The sequence below is a fragment of the Vollenhovia emeryi genome, unplaced genomic scaffold (assembly GCF_000949405.1).
Source record: "Vollenhovia emeryi isolate VEMERY1.0 unplaced genomic scaffold, V.emery_V1.0 DF939121.1, whole genome shotgun sequence".
In the NCBI taxonomy this organism is placed as follows: domain Eukaryota; kingdom Metazoa; phylum Arthropoda; class Insecta; order Hymenoptera; family Formicidae; genus Vollenhovia; species Vollenhovia emeryi.
The window spans coordinates 2,302,172-2,317,060 of NW_011967245.1; the positions used below are offsets into that span (position 1 = coordinate 2,302,172).

Below are 14,889 nucleotides of genomic sequence, written 5' to 3' on the forward strand. Positions count from 1 at the left end.
TGTCCGTGAGTCGCGCGTTGATAGTGTTAATGCACTAACACTATCGACGCGCGACTCACGGACAGGTTTCCGTTCAACCGTAAGGTATGATTGGCCTGTTTTGAACCTTTTTATTTAAAAAAACTACTGCTCGGAACGAAAAATGGCAAATAACTTTTTAATTTATTTTTTCGACGACTTTCTTGCTATGGTATTTTGATTCGCGAATTTCAGGACACCCTGTATATTAATTTGAATATCTGTATTTTTATATTGTTGCAATTATTTGTACTGCGTTAAATTGTAATGCACGTAGATTAACATCGCCAGTTACTTAGCGATGTAATTAAGTTAGATATTTATTCTCGCGCCTACCCAGCTAAGAGTAAACATCGTAAAAGCGTATTTCGACCGTCTCGGCACAAGAGATACCAGAGGGGACATTTTTAAAGTGAGTCTTTTACCATCTGCCAAGTCACCTTTTTAAGGCGCACACAGCTCGACGATTTGTTTGAAGAAGGCACAGAGATCCGCGACTACTATCACGAGGCTCCAATAATACACCTCCATGACTTGCCAGTCGTCCCCACCTTCGGGAGAAACTCCCTTTCTATAAATATATTTACTGTGACCCAGTTCCCCTCGGAAGGGCCGAAGAGAAGGAGAGCGGCAGACGCCATAAACCAAATTTATCATACGACGCCCATATTCCTCCGGGTTGCCCGACGACTTCGGGGAAAATCGGAGAAAAATATACCGCGCGCGAAACCAGAAGCCGCGCTACGCAACCGTCTCGCAATCGTTCTGCGAACTCTCGTTGACGCACCACCAAATTCTCCACCCGTACTTCGGGGTGTTGTTATACGAGGGTTTTCTCAACAAGTGCGCCCACTCGAGAAATGCATATGCCCAGACGGCATCTGAGTATTCGAATTTTTTCTCGTTGTTAGTGGAAATTTAATAAGATTTTTTTTTTACAATGCTTTTTAATTGTCGATATTAAATTTGTATGAAAGAGTACAAAATTCTCCATTTAATCTGCCAGAAATTTAATAGGATTTTTGGGCATTAGGCCTTGCTGGGCCATTATAAAGATAAGATAAGATAAAATAAAACAATAAGATAAAGTAATGCCCACTGGGCGTTAGTGGGCATTGGTGTACCAGATTTTGGTCATCGGTTTCCACCTCGGTTTTAAATCACATGGCTGAAATGACAAAATTGTCAGTTTAATTTTCACATTTTTCTGTTTCTGTAATAGATTTGGGATAAATATTTTCTCTAGGCGGATTTTTTTTTCGGTTACACGAATTTTCTAGATACAACGTGTCGATGTCTCTGTGAAAGCAAGACATTCATCAATCACGAATTCTCAGGCATCGTGATGAGAATTTTGTCCATAATGACCGTCCGGTCAGCCACCGGGAGGTCGTTGTTCCGACATTTATTGTCCTCTGTTCCGCCCCCTCCGTATGTCGCCCTCCGCTCGTTCATCTTCCTCCCTCCCTTTGTGGGACTCTCGTTTTTTCCCCGCGTGTTCCTCCCGTCCCTTTCTCCCTCTGACCGGCACTCTTAACCGCTCCCGCCGTCCCTCGTCATCCATGTAATTGTACATGTGTAGCTTGTACGACTTCTTTGCCGTAGAATTCTCTTATCACCATACTTTTGCTTGTTTTAATAATCTTGGAAAAGTTTTATTTATGGGAGGAATCTCTAACTTTTGCATGCTCTATTAATTGTACGATAATGAAAACAACATTAAGAAATTTCCATTTTTGCGCACCAAATGGAGTTAGACATAAACAACTTTTCGTATACAAAAATACACACAATTGGTTATAATAGACGGAGTATCTTTGGAAAGCGAATAATTTTTGAAAAGTGAGGTTTTGAAAATTCGCCTCGCCATAAATCGATAGAAACATAAGTCGTCAGGTGAAAGTGACTAGGCTGCTGAACTCGGATTCTCCATTTTTCTTTCCTTGACCACGCAGTCTCGTACTGCCTATGGACGTGGACACTTTGTTCAGCTTTATTTACATACTTACAAAGAGTTCTGTCAGCCAAGTAACATTCGTCGTGCTCAAGTCGTGTTGCCTCTGATTATGTCAGTTTTAACCCAGATAGAGTGAGACATAAATAATTGCCTTCAAACACTTTATTATAATTGACGGAAACAGGAATATAAATATATTTCGTGTTACCAGAGGAAGAGAGGAGATGCTGTGCGTGATAAATATATTGCAAATTGATATAAATGACTTGTTGCACAGATAGTCTACATTTAATTTAGTTCTAAAGAATTTAATTTTTTAAGTAACTTGAAGAAATATGAATTGGGCAGATTTCAGAAGAGTGTCATCATTTTTAGAGGGTACCTTTTGTTTTACTGATAATGAGAGAAAAATGTTAATTTTGCCATTTCAAAGTTTTCAATTTTTTGTTTAAATATCGCGACATTATTGGCTCGAGCTTCGGTTATTGGTGATTTTTTCTGTCATAACCATCTTTAAGAACATTCTGAACATTTTCTTTAGCAGCGTTCGCACTACTTCTGATCGCGACAAAGTTCTTCAACTTTATTTCCTTATTATACGCCGTGGTCATGGAATCATTTTTTTGCATATAGCGGTTTTCCGTTCACTATGGAGGCGGACTTCTAAGGACCGCTACGGCCGACACGAATATAGGCACGTCACTGTAATATACGTAGGATTATGCAAAAGCACTTCCTGCAATCTTTCATCTCGTGTGATAGCGCGCGTGGGCGATGCACACACAAACGTCGCTTCGTACCTGAGTCCGAAATTGGATGTGCATGTAATTATTATCCACACATTTAAATGTAAATCTTGTTCTTGTTCAATTTCCATTTCGTATCCTTTTGTTTTTGTTTTGAATAGCTGTTCTATGAAAGCAAAATTCTTATGACACAACACTTCTGTTTAGACTTTACAATTTGGAATTAGAGAATTTCTTCTCCGAAAAATTATAGTTATTCATACATTACAGAATAAAATTTTAAAATATCAAATTTGGTTGACCGTATCTGGTAATTTTTATGTTTAGGACTCGCTACGTTTCGACCATGGGTTTCGTTCCTTTTCAAGCAATCTAACTGTACAAAGTATACGAATTATTACATAAATAAAGTATATAATCAGGTCAGAGATATTGGGTCAACAGTTGTGCAGTGTAGTCCATATTGATTTAATGAAAATTTAAAAATTATTTCGAGAATAAGAAGCGAAGGAAAGGAGCGTACTCGAGTCTGTTGAGAGACGAGCATGTTCTCGAATTAGAGTTTAATTAGAAGCGATTAATTCAATAAGGAACGTATTAGTCCGAATCATTCGATGGGAGTCGTATCGAGATCCCGGCGCGAATTGGACGCAATGACTCGGAAAAGTAATTAATTTGTAATGGTACTTTAAACATCAATTTAAAAATCATCTTTGAATTTCTCTTGTCTCTCGCTGCTGCAGAAAACGCGTACCACATTGGTAAACTATCAGAAATAAATGGTCTCTGAATACAAAATAGCTATTTGTTATGGATATTAAATTTGATTATTATTAGAAGAATAAAATCGTTATGTACCTTCAATGTTCCCTTTAAACGGTTATATGCGAAAGATCGCGTTTTAAACTTGGTTTCTTCCTGCAATAACTACGTCCAATTGGTCTAATTCGTTAGACACACCCGCGTATATCGGCCCACGTTTTCGTCGACGAGATCGATACGTTCCTGCATCGTTATCTACAGTCACCACTACTCACTCTCTCGGTATCTTCCCGCCCATTCGCTATGTGTGTTCAACGACGCTTCACGTCCACCGTGTCTGCCACATCTGGTTACATCATTTTCGTCATTCGACGCGAGATTTTAGTGACAATCTTTTGCCGAACTCCGTTCGATACGTACGTTTTTTTCTCTTCTTCAATGTAATCTTTCCTCCTAAGAATCTCACGCGAAACCGTCGTATCGATCATTTTACGGACACCGATTATCGAACGTAAGGAGTGTTCCGTCCTGACCCGATTTCACGTCGCCCGGTATACTGTGACCTCCCACGCTTTAGAAATTCCAGTGCACGGAATTTCCTAATACGATCGAAGATTTCCTTCTTTCTGCTCGTTCATTAATAATATATTATTGTTTCTAATTTAATTTCGCACATCTTGCGGAAGTATCTCGCGTAAGAGTAGGACGGCCATTCGTTTATATTTATCTGTCCATCTTCGGCCGCACGTTTGGCTTTCTTGCGAAAAATATTACCTCAGCCAGAGTTGGAACCTGGACCTCCCTACACTCTAGGCGGGCGTCTCACCAATTCGACCATCGAGGCGTATGATAATATTTGTCGCAATAACAGGATAAAGATGTTATCTACGCGTCTATTTTCCGACTTTAATAATTCGAAATTAATAATATTAATATTTTTGTTCTTTAGTCCAGGTCGGTTCAACTTGGAAATAAAAAGGAAAGCGTTATTATTTTTACCGGCCGCTTCTACCTCAAAGTATTAAAACGTAAATAAATACTACAATAAATGCTACGAATGTACGCGCAGGTTAATTAGCCGAAATTTACTCGCTCACAGAAAAGCGTTTACAGCGAGTTCAATTATGGTCTCGTATTGATACATTAAGAATTACGAAGCGTATCTTTAAGTATGTTTGCGCGATTGCTTACGGCGATCGTACCTACTTTAAATAACAAACACGTCTGAACTGCGATTAGATATCTAATGCAAGACAGGCGTTACTGTACATATCTTAATCTCGTTGGGCAGATGCCGATTAGATAGCAACTGGAAAATATTCTTCCGCGTTCTGCGGACTCACGCTCGCTTTCCATTCTCCTCTGCTTGGCTGAGAGAGCGAGAAGAAGGAGAGTTTAATGCTGTTGAGCGAACGCTGGATGCTGACAGTAAATTCCTTACAAAAAGGATACAACAAACCCTATCGTAGTGCACACTCGTCAACGATAGCCGATCGGTTTCTCTTGTATTTCTTTCTATTGCGCCACTTTGCAACTGTTGATATTCTCGTCCTTTGAAAAGAAGACTGATCGCTATTCAAACATCAACGTGTGGTTTCTGGGAAGGATGAACGGCATCGGAAAGAGATCTTGCGATGACGATAGCGACGACGGCGCGTGCGTTTGCAGTGGAAACAGTTGCCGCGGCCTTGACTCGATAATTAAATTCAACATACATATTCATTCACACGGAGGAAGTCCATACAGGTAGCGTCATCGTCGTCTCGCGCGTCAATCCTCTTCTCTCTTTCGTTATTTTCATTCTAATATGGACATTATGACCGATACGCGTCACAATACCGTGTCTAGCGTCAAGTTCTTAACGACAGGAACGACGGTCTGTTTTGGGAAAAGCTACGTTCGATCTGATAGCGAGTAAAGAGACGGAAGGAAGGACTCGCGGCGTATTTTTATCAGACTTTCGTGCCTTCCGGTAAATTCGAGCGTGCCCGTTATTTCTCAGCTATCTCGGACTTGACGGCGGGGAACGCGAAACGTGGGAAACATTTTTAATCAGGTACCTGTTGCGTGCATAAGATCTCTCGATGACGGTGATATCTACCTCCGGAGCATACCAAGAAAGGAAAGGATTCGCTTTGCACTCCTACGTGCGTTTAAAACCTTACTTTCGAATGCCTTAATGGTATTCCTTTATGTCCAATCGGGTAGTGTTTCTAGATCGAGAGATAAATCGAGTACACGCAACAGATTTTGTCCCGCACGTTGCCCTTTTAAAAATATTTCGAAAACCGATAATATCTTCACGGTTTTTGTTGTATAGTTTGTGTCACGTAATATAAATCGCGCGATAACATTAAAGTGCGAATAACAGCATTTAGTACTGGAAGATCTTATTTGTACATCGCATATATCGCGTATATCGCATATACTTATGCGAAAAGATTTTATTGTATTTTTTATGTATCTTTTGACTAGAGCCATTTTCTTCTCGACGGTGCTGTGAATAATGAATAATTCCGTATAGCTTGTTCTCGCAAATACTTTCATGCAACACTAATTTCAATGTACGGTGATGCAAGCTGCATTAAATGGACACCTGTTGCACGCGTCCGAGCGATCAATCGATACCACGTGACACTCACCATGCAGTCTCGCAAGGCTCTGTCAATAACGTCTGTAATTCGAAAGTATGTAAAGCTTTCAACTGGTTGAAAATACGAATAGCAGAGTTCCAATACTTTCTTGCATTTACAAAAGTACACGCAATTGGTTATAACAGACAGAATAATGCGTATATGTTATGTATGTACACATTGAGACGTGAAAATTTTTAGAAAAAAAGTACCGTAATTATATACCGTAATTAAAATACTCGTAATTAGTTTTCATAGTTTGTTAATCAAGCCTTTAGATTGCGATACTCAGAAAATTTTTGCAATGTGGGGCATAGATTTGCCTCACCACAAATTGAAAGAAAGATAAGCCATCATCAAACGAGAGTGACTGAGCCGGATATAATTTAGATTTTCTATTTTTCTTTTCTTAGACACCACGTGGTTTCGCAGTGCCTATGGATGGACACTTCAGCTATGTTTTTACGTGCTTACAGTTAGACATAAATAGTCGTTCAAGAACACTTTTTTACAATTGACGAAAACAGAAACAGAAATATATTTCGTGGCACTAACGAAAGAGAGAGATGATGTGCGCGATAAGAATATTTCAGATTGATATAAATGACTTGCTGCACAGACAGTTTACATTTCATTTAATTCTAAAGAATTTAATTTTTTAAGTAATTTAAAGAAATATGAAATAAGCAGATTTCAGAAGAGTGCCATCATTTTTAGAGAGTATCTTTTATTTTACTGACAATGAGAGAAAAACGTTAATTTTTCTCATTTCAAAGTTGTCAATTTTTTTTTAATATCACGGCTTTACTGGAGAGAGATTTGGTTATGTTCAATTTGTTTCTGTTATAACCACCTTCTAAAAATATTTTGGAGTAGAATTTAACTACACGGTCGGTCTCGCGCGCGCGGTTCTAGCTACGCTTATACTTGGCACGAGACACCACCGTGTCTCGTGATGTCGAGCTGACTCTGTTTTGTCATTAATGAATAAAAAATTCACTCCGTGTGATCACACATTCTGCTTCAGTTACACCGTAATTACGCGTAGGTAACTGTCCACTGCATGCCATTCTTTCTCGCAAAGTCACAAAACGATTACGCGGTTCCCAGGGACGCATAATAATATCTCTCACGGGTTGGAATTCCATTTTTAGTTCTTGAGCACAAAGTTCATGTCGCACGCCAGTTCATGTCGCAGGGGACCAACCTGCTGCTAATTATTTCAACCTTGCGGTTGTTCATTTACCAAAGGTTGCTCTCGCATTCTAAATAAAGAATAATGATTAACACTGAAATGATAGATAACGAAGACTGGATAATACGAGTTACGCGATGAACGAATAACGTGTAATAATACGTGAATAATACGAATTTTATCTGAGTAACAAACGAAATGAAAATTTTCGACTCTGGAGATCCAGTTATATGTATGCAAGTCGTAGCGATAAGATGCTCTCCTCTTCACGAAACAAACTGATCGTTTCGCAGCTGATCTTCCGTCTCACACTCATATTAAATTACGACTGGTATGTATAGAGCTTCGCGACGTTACAAACAGATTAAGCCGAGTTAAAGGCGTCGCGTCTGAGTAAGCGCTTATTTTAGAGCAATTAAGCCGCGGCATACGAAAGCGACTGTTTTATTTGCTATCCTAAGTTTTCCTTCTCCACTGGCATTCTCTGTTCTTTCACTACAGAACCTAGGCCCTTTCTTCTGACCAGCTGATTTTTTTTCAATCAACGCTTGCAACATCTTTTCACTTTATTTATGCCAAAAGACAAAGTTTGTCTACACATCTTTTAAAAAGCTACGAAATTGTACACCTCGTACAATATGTTGATTAAGTTTTTTCTATATCGTTTTTTTTTCTTAGGTAGGTTTATTAATATGCCTGTTACACTGATATACATTGCAGCTATGATGATAGACGATAAGTATCGAAATATTACTAAAGGTACGGCATTCCTACCGTTACGCCACTAGCAATGTAATCACGACATCAATCAAAGCGATTGCACTCCCTCCGTCTCCCCGCGATGCAATCGCTCGTACCATGAAAATCCGATTATGCTACAACGCGATACGAAGGGGGGTTTCGTTTAAATAGAATCCAACGCAACAGGTTCGCCAATTTGCATATCTCTCGCCTTCGCCGCCGGCTGAGTGACCCCTGGGTCTTAATTGCCGACACTTACGTTTTCAGTTCTCGTAATTCGTGAATGGCTTTACAGGCGAATTAAAGAACAGGGGTTTTCGAGACAATATCGATTTAATTTATCTACGCGCATGATTCGCGAACGACATAAATAAGGAAGCCGCGGGAACAATTGTTTTTTTTTATTCAATTGAAAACGTACCGAGACCGTAATGCTCCGTCTTCTTTTTCCGATCTCAAGATTTTATTCCGTGGCTTTGATTTCGTTACTGGTACTTGGGGCCACGGCGTTTATAAAATTGCAAAGAGAAAGCGACGCGGTTAATCGGGCGAACGGCCAAAGGGACTGAAACCGTGTTCTGGTCTCCATGCGATACTCTGGTTACTACTGTATACGCGCGCCTTTGTACACCATAAGAGGGTGGCTCGACAATGTTGAAGCACGCTTTGGACTTTGAAGTGAAGAGGGACGAGAAACATGAGTAGCGAGGGGTACTTGGACAACGCCTTCGTTTGGGTGCGACTCAGACTCGGATTTACGGCCTTCGTTTTTTTCCTCTCTCGAGCAAGCCGAAATTAAGGACGGCGGTCGAGCACATGCCATGGCGGGACTACTGCTAGAATATCGCAGAGAATCGTCGCAAATGTTTAGGGTCGTTGCGTCACGCGAAATCTATCTCTCGTCGATATTATGTCACGAGTAATCGCATTGCCATTGATTTCTAAACCTCCAATTAACTCTCCAATTAATAATAAACTCCCATTTGTTCCCATTTTATTAATTGGTGTCTTTCTCGGATTTATACCTACGTATATAGGTACACAGATTCAATTGTGAGTGAGATACCACGCACGCTCTGGAGTCGCACCGCTAATATACTATTCCTACTTTATTCAGTAAAATAAAGTAAGCGAGAAGGACTTCGAGGGCCTGGATAGCTCAGTCGGAAGAACATTCGCCTGGCAAGCGGAAGGTCCCAGGCGAGGGGGAAACCGCTGACCAAAATCTTGTACACCAATACCCACTAATGCCCAGTGGATATTACTTTGTCTTATTTATCATGTTTTATCTTATTTTATCTTTATAATGCCCCAACAAGGCCTAATGCCCAAACTAATGCCCAAAAATGCCTAGTAATGCCCAGTAATGCCACATATCTGTACACCACAATGCCCTCCGCGGTTCACCCCTCGGTTCCAGGTTTGAATCCTAGCTCGTTATTTTTCTCGCCAAAAATTAATAAATGGTTTTAGGCCCATATTCTGAACCCTCTTATCAATAAAAGCGCTCCTAAAAGTGGCTAATAAGCCTTCTGATTGGCTACAAGCCACTTTTAGAGGCGCTTTTATCGATAAAAGAGCCTACCTCCTCGAAAATACATCCCTATTTATTGCTATAATATATAATATGTGTATATCTTTTTTATCGGATATTCAAATTGTTGTATACGTAACTCCTCTGCATATTTAGCGCGTGACATTTTCGCAACGTATAAAGAAAGATAAGATACGAGATATCACATGTAATATCACGCATGCCAATTATCGATATCTTGTGCGTTTCGATAAAGCATATTATTTAAATCTTAAATATTTTAGATAACAAATACAAGTTACTTTCAATGTTTATTTTTATCTCACTTTTCTTACTTATATCAATCAAAATATTTTTTTACACATATTGTACAGATATATATTCTCCAAGAAACGTAGTTTTTCATTTCACGTCTACCTGATAAAATCCGAGTTTATATTCAGTCTGAATTAAAATTCTCAAATTTGTCCTACAGAATTAAATTAACAACTTTTATGCAATAAAAACTCGAAATGGACGCGTAGACAACACCTTTATACCGTTATTGCGATAAATATTATCACGTGCCTCGGTGGTCGAATTTGTGAGACGCCCACCTAGAGTGGAGGGAGGTCCAGGTTCAAGAAAACACTGACGTTGTTAATTATCGCTGGCGACATTGGGGAATTCTTATTAGTTTATGCAATAAAGTTTCAAACTTTGTGCGAAAAATATTTATTCGCGAGGATAGCAGCGCGATAATCAATGCAGGGCGTTTGCTTTTCGTAGCGCTGCGTCGAATTTAAATCTCCGCAGTGTTTCACCCCTCGATTCATCCCTGAGATAGTCTTACCCCTCTCCTCTTTCGATCTCGACAAGCTCATGAGTAGCACGTGTCCCTGCATTCCCCTTTCCTCAACGTTGAATAGCTCACGCGAAATATATATAGAGAGAGAGAGAGAGTCGGAGAACGCGAGGAAGCTTTCCGCGCTGGAATTCGCTTAAAGAAGAGGGGAAAGGAGGGTGCGGTTCCCGTTGCATAATACGCGGATTATGAGTGCCTCGTTATCGCGTCATAATTTTATATCCCAACTTACGCGCAACGTTCGTCGTCGATGGGGGAAGGCAGGGGGTTGTTGGTGCGCCGCCACGTGCGCGCCAACTATTCCCCCGTTTTGTTCCCTTATTAAAGCTCACCCTCCTCGCTCCGAGCACCGTTTGTAAACGCTCCTTCGGAGTTTACATAGGCCGCACGTGCCCCGTAAGCCTTTCGTCGTTCACAGCGGATGTTCGTCCACACAACTTCGCAATGCCGCCACCGAGGATCGAAGCCCTTTTCCCAGATTTCCGCAGCCATGTGTTAACCAGAGAGCCATGAATGTTACGTCGTATTTTCCGGTTCAGCTTCTAACTTGTTTTCCCTTTCATTCAGAATTATTTCACTTGTCGTAAAGACATGTGTCCACACTGCTAGAAGTTTTATGGAATAGCTGCAAGTTGATTGGCTGCACATTTCTTGGAACTAGAACTTGGACCAAGGAGCAAGGACACAACATACAGACCTTACGAGATCGAATAAGTCCTATTTTAGATTATAATCGAACATCATTAAACTGTTTATTGCGAGAAATATTACCACGTGCCTCAGTGATCGAATTGGTGAGACGCTCCTAGAGCGAGGAACTTTTTTTTATATATAATGAAATATATATTTTTCCGTGGGGGTTACTGGCCTTTTTCTATGTGATTTTTTAAAAACACAAGCCTGCTCAGTTACTTATTTAAAACCAAAATGCTCAAAGTACCAGAACGAACTGGATAAAACAGGCTTTAAGCCTAACACGAGGAAGGAGAATATTTAAGTCTGTTCTAACGGCAACTGCGCCTTAGAGTCGACAAATAATCAGCACGCAGTGTATTTAGTTGAAAAAAAATATATAATTTACAATTCCTTTCCGTGGCGTAAAGAGATGTGCGCGTCTAATGATCCGAAGATCCAAGTTCCAAAAATCTTTGGTTTTTATTCGATCGCCACGTCTCGGAAGGAAGGGACGACATGAAGAGGGTATTTTGCCAAGTTACACAAGGAGAAAATCTGATCTATCTGCTGTCATCAGACTGCGAGCCAAACACTTGGGAAAATGTTTAGTCAATGAAGTTCTTGTCACGTTTCCACGACGAAAAGGTCAACGGAGGCTAATCGTATGCCGTATGAATTCTCTTGATAAAACGCTCGCGTCAGACCCTCCAAATCCAGACACGAGGATGCTAAAATAGGGTTCTCGTATCAGGAAACCGACCGGCTCGGTCCCGCTTCTGGACAGCTCGGCTCGTGAACCGCGTCCGGATGAGCTCACCCCGCAACTCTTCGACGACGTAACGAGAGCAGACGGGCTCTGCTTTGTACATACCAGAGGGCCGATTTCACGTGTCGGGCCGCGGGTGTCGCGTATGAGTCCGTCATCGTATACTCTTGAGGGAGTATAAATAGGTGCCGTGCGCAAATATCGCGGTCGTTGCTACCGAGACGTGCCGCGAAAGCAATTCGCGAACGCAAGTCGAATGGTCTAATCCGCATTCAGCGACGTCTTGATTTTTACTTTCCGCGGTTGCGCACGTATAGACCGATTCGTAAAATTCGCCCACCTCCGTCTCTCTTTACCCATTGTTGAATCCTCAAGGTGCTACTCTTGTTTCTTAAAGAAACTTGTAGAGGTCTATTTCCGTTGATTCATTCAGAAACGTTTAATTCCTTGTTACTTAAAATTTTACAAATTACCATCCTCCATCGAATCATCCTCCTCTCTCGCCTCCTTTCGTTCCTCAGCATCTATTTACATTGCATCGCCCGCTTTCTTTTTCGAATAACCCTGCTGTGTTACGTTCCTTTTTGCGTTACCTTCATACGTTAGGCGTTGCGTTTTTATTTGCTCCAATCTTTATTTTATACCTAGTTCTAGCAGGTAGGCTTTGTAACATTAGCTTTCTGTTGGTGCCTCACCTTTTGCTTCCGATTCTCAATGTTACCTCTCTTCACTGTATCTCACTTTTGCAGCAATAAAATTAAATTTACTTTAAAGCAAGTTAAATGTAATTAGTCTTTCTTCTGATGAAATTATATTACATTTTTATCAGAAGAAATCTCGTGAAGAAAATACCTGTATTTTTACAGGTATTTTTAAAAATTGTTGAATAGGAATTTTTAAAGATATTTTCTGTTTGAGGCATTGAGACATAGGCTTCTAATTCATTAATAAGTCAGCGTTTTAATTTGTGTTAGTCGCTAAGATTTTAACATTCGGAATTGAAAAAACCGAGCTGCTACTCGTCGAGGAAAAAAATCAATTTCAAAACGATCGAAGAATCCTTGAGTGAAAGGAACGACAAAGGTGGCGGGACATTCCGCGTACGGTTTGTTGCTCGCATCGACCACGATGCCAAGTCTATCAATCACGTACTCGCTCAGTTTTGTCGTTTCTCGACGATTAAAACGGCGGTCGTGGTACAGCGAGTCATAAAAATCTTCATTTTCCTCCCGAAACGTAGATTTTAATTAATATACATATATTTTTAATAGAGTTACGGGGCACTTTTCCCAAAATATTGCAGTATGCGCCAATTAATCTCTCTCGATTGACATAAACATTATCGAAAAATAACAGTCCGACGCGACAGAGATTAATGAGCTGTAAGAAATGAAGCCGAGCACACCGAGCAGTCATTCAATATCGACCATTCGAAGTCAACATCGAAGGGAGCTCTATATATAAGCACTTTTATGACTCACTATACTGCATGTAACATTATGCACATCATTTAACATAATGGATGGCACTTGCGCTTTTCGCCGTTATCTCGGCTCACCGTTGTCTCCGTTTCTTATTTATTCCGGCGTCGTTTCGACGACGCATTTCCGGCTCCGGGAATACGGGTCGCGACCGGTCGAGACCAGGAAGAGACGCGGTTTCCCGTGGTCCCCGTTTTATTTGTGTGTTACGGTGCCGCTCCTTAGCGGTACACATTGTTTGCACATCGGCAAGTTATTGTTATGCGACAGCCGTTTTCTTACGTCGAGCGAATCGACCCGCCGCGTCGTCGCTTGCTCTTTCACCTAAGACTGAAATGTATCCGCTTGTGCGTCGATAAGTAACTAGCTTTCAAACAACATATTTAGTTTCCTTATTGGAATTTCGTAATACGTACAGTTGGGACCATTGTTTCCCCTCGATCTTCCAATTTTAGCCGCTACTTCTTTTAATAAATTAATAAAATTAAAGAGCAAATTATTAATAAAATAAGACAAAGCTTATTAATAAAATTAATTTAATAATAAGTGAATTTGACTAGAACTTAACTGAAAAGTTATTAAGTGAAACTGAAAACGCACGCCCTCAATTTAAATAAAATAAAAATCGCAGATACAACTTGCGGCTGTAAATAGCAAACGGAACCGCCGGCTCGTTAAGAAAATAACACCGGAACCTTTCAATTCCCGCTGTAATACTCAAGTAATTTTCTCGAGTCGTCCCTTAATGTCACATGTCATACGACATTAACGTGACACGACATTACAAACTGAATGCCGTGCTGTGTTGCGCATTGCATTTGAACGTCCAGTCATTTCCTCGCGGAATGTCGACGAATGTCAGCTTCGCCGTGCGTTTTCGCTAAACCGGACGCGAGCTGCGACAATATCTACAACTCTCGTCGTATCCACGACGATTTCTCCTCCAGATTTTACCGCCAACCCGCCGTGTCGTGCAGCATATACAGGGTGTTCCAGGAGGAAAGCGTCTGGAGGAAATCTGAACGAGGACGTCAACAAAATGTGCTCCATCTCGGAAACAGTGGGGAATGGGACGTATATTCATATGAACATTTTTGCTTAAAATGGCCGATACTATCACCGCCCAGAATATGGACCTTTCCTCCTGGGACACCCTGTATAAGACGGCGATACGCGGGCGATCTCGATCGTCGTGGTGGACGATACGTTATCACGACACGCGCCGTCGTCACCGGTTAAATGCGGAACGGGAGAAGACGCAGACGGAAACAGGGAAATATAAGAGACAAGGGATAAATCTGTTCTCCGTCTTCTCCGCGCGTGGGCGAGTCCGGGAACCCGCGGAGTGGCCGGCTATTCGAACGAAAACAAGCAGCTAACGAGCGGCAGGTCTCTAAAATCCGCGAAATATTTATAGACCGCAGCTGCGAGATCGCGGCGGATCCGATCTCGCAGCGGTAAAAACTCTCGCCCGGCTGTGATCGAGTTTAAAAAAAAAAAGTTATTTCTCGTCAAATCCGCCCGAAAATTCGGGCTC

At 41.0% G+C, this 14,889-nt stretch overlaps 1 protein-coding gene across 1 annotated transcript in view; it reads left to right on the forward strand.

Annotated features, from left to right (window-relative positions):
• Positions 1-14,889, forward strand: part of LOC105570211 (unc-112-related protein-like) — a 50,614-nt gene that overhangs the window by 27,916 nt on the left and 7,809 nt on the right. The window lies entirely within an intron of this gene.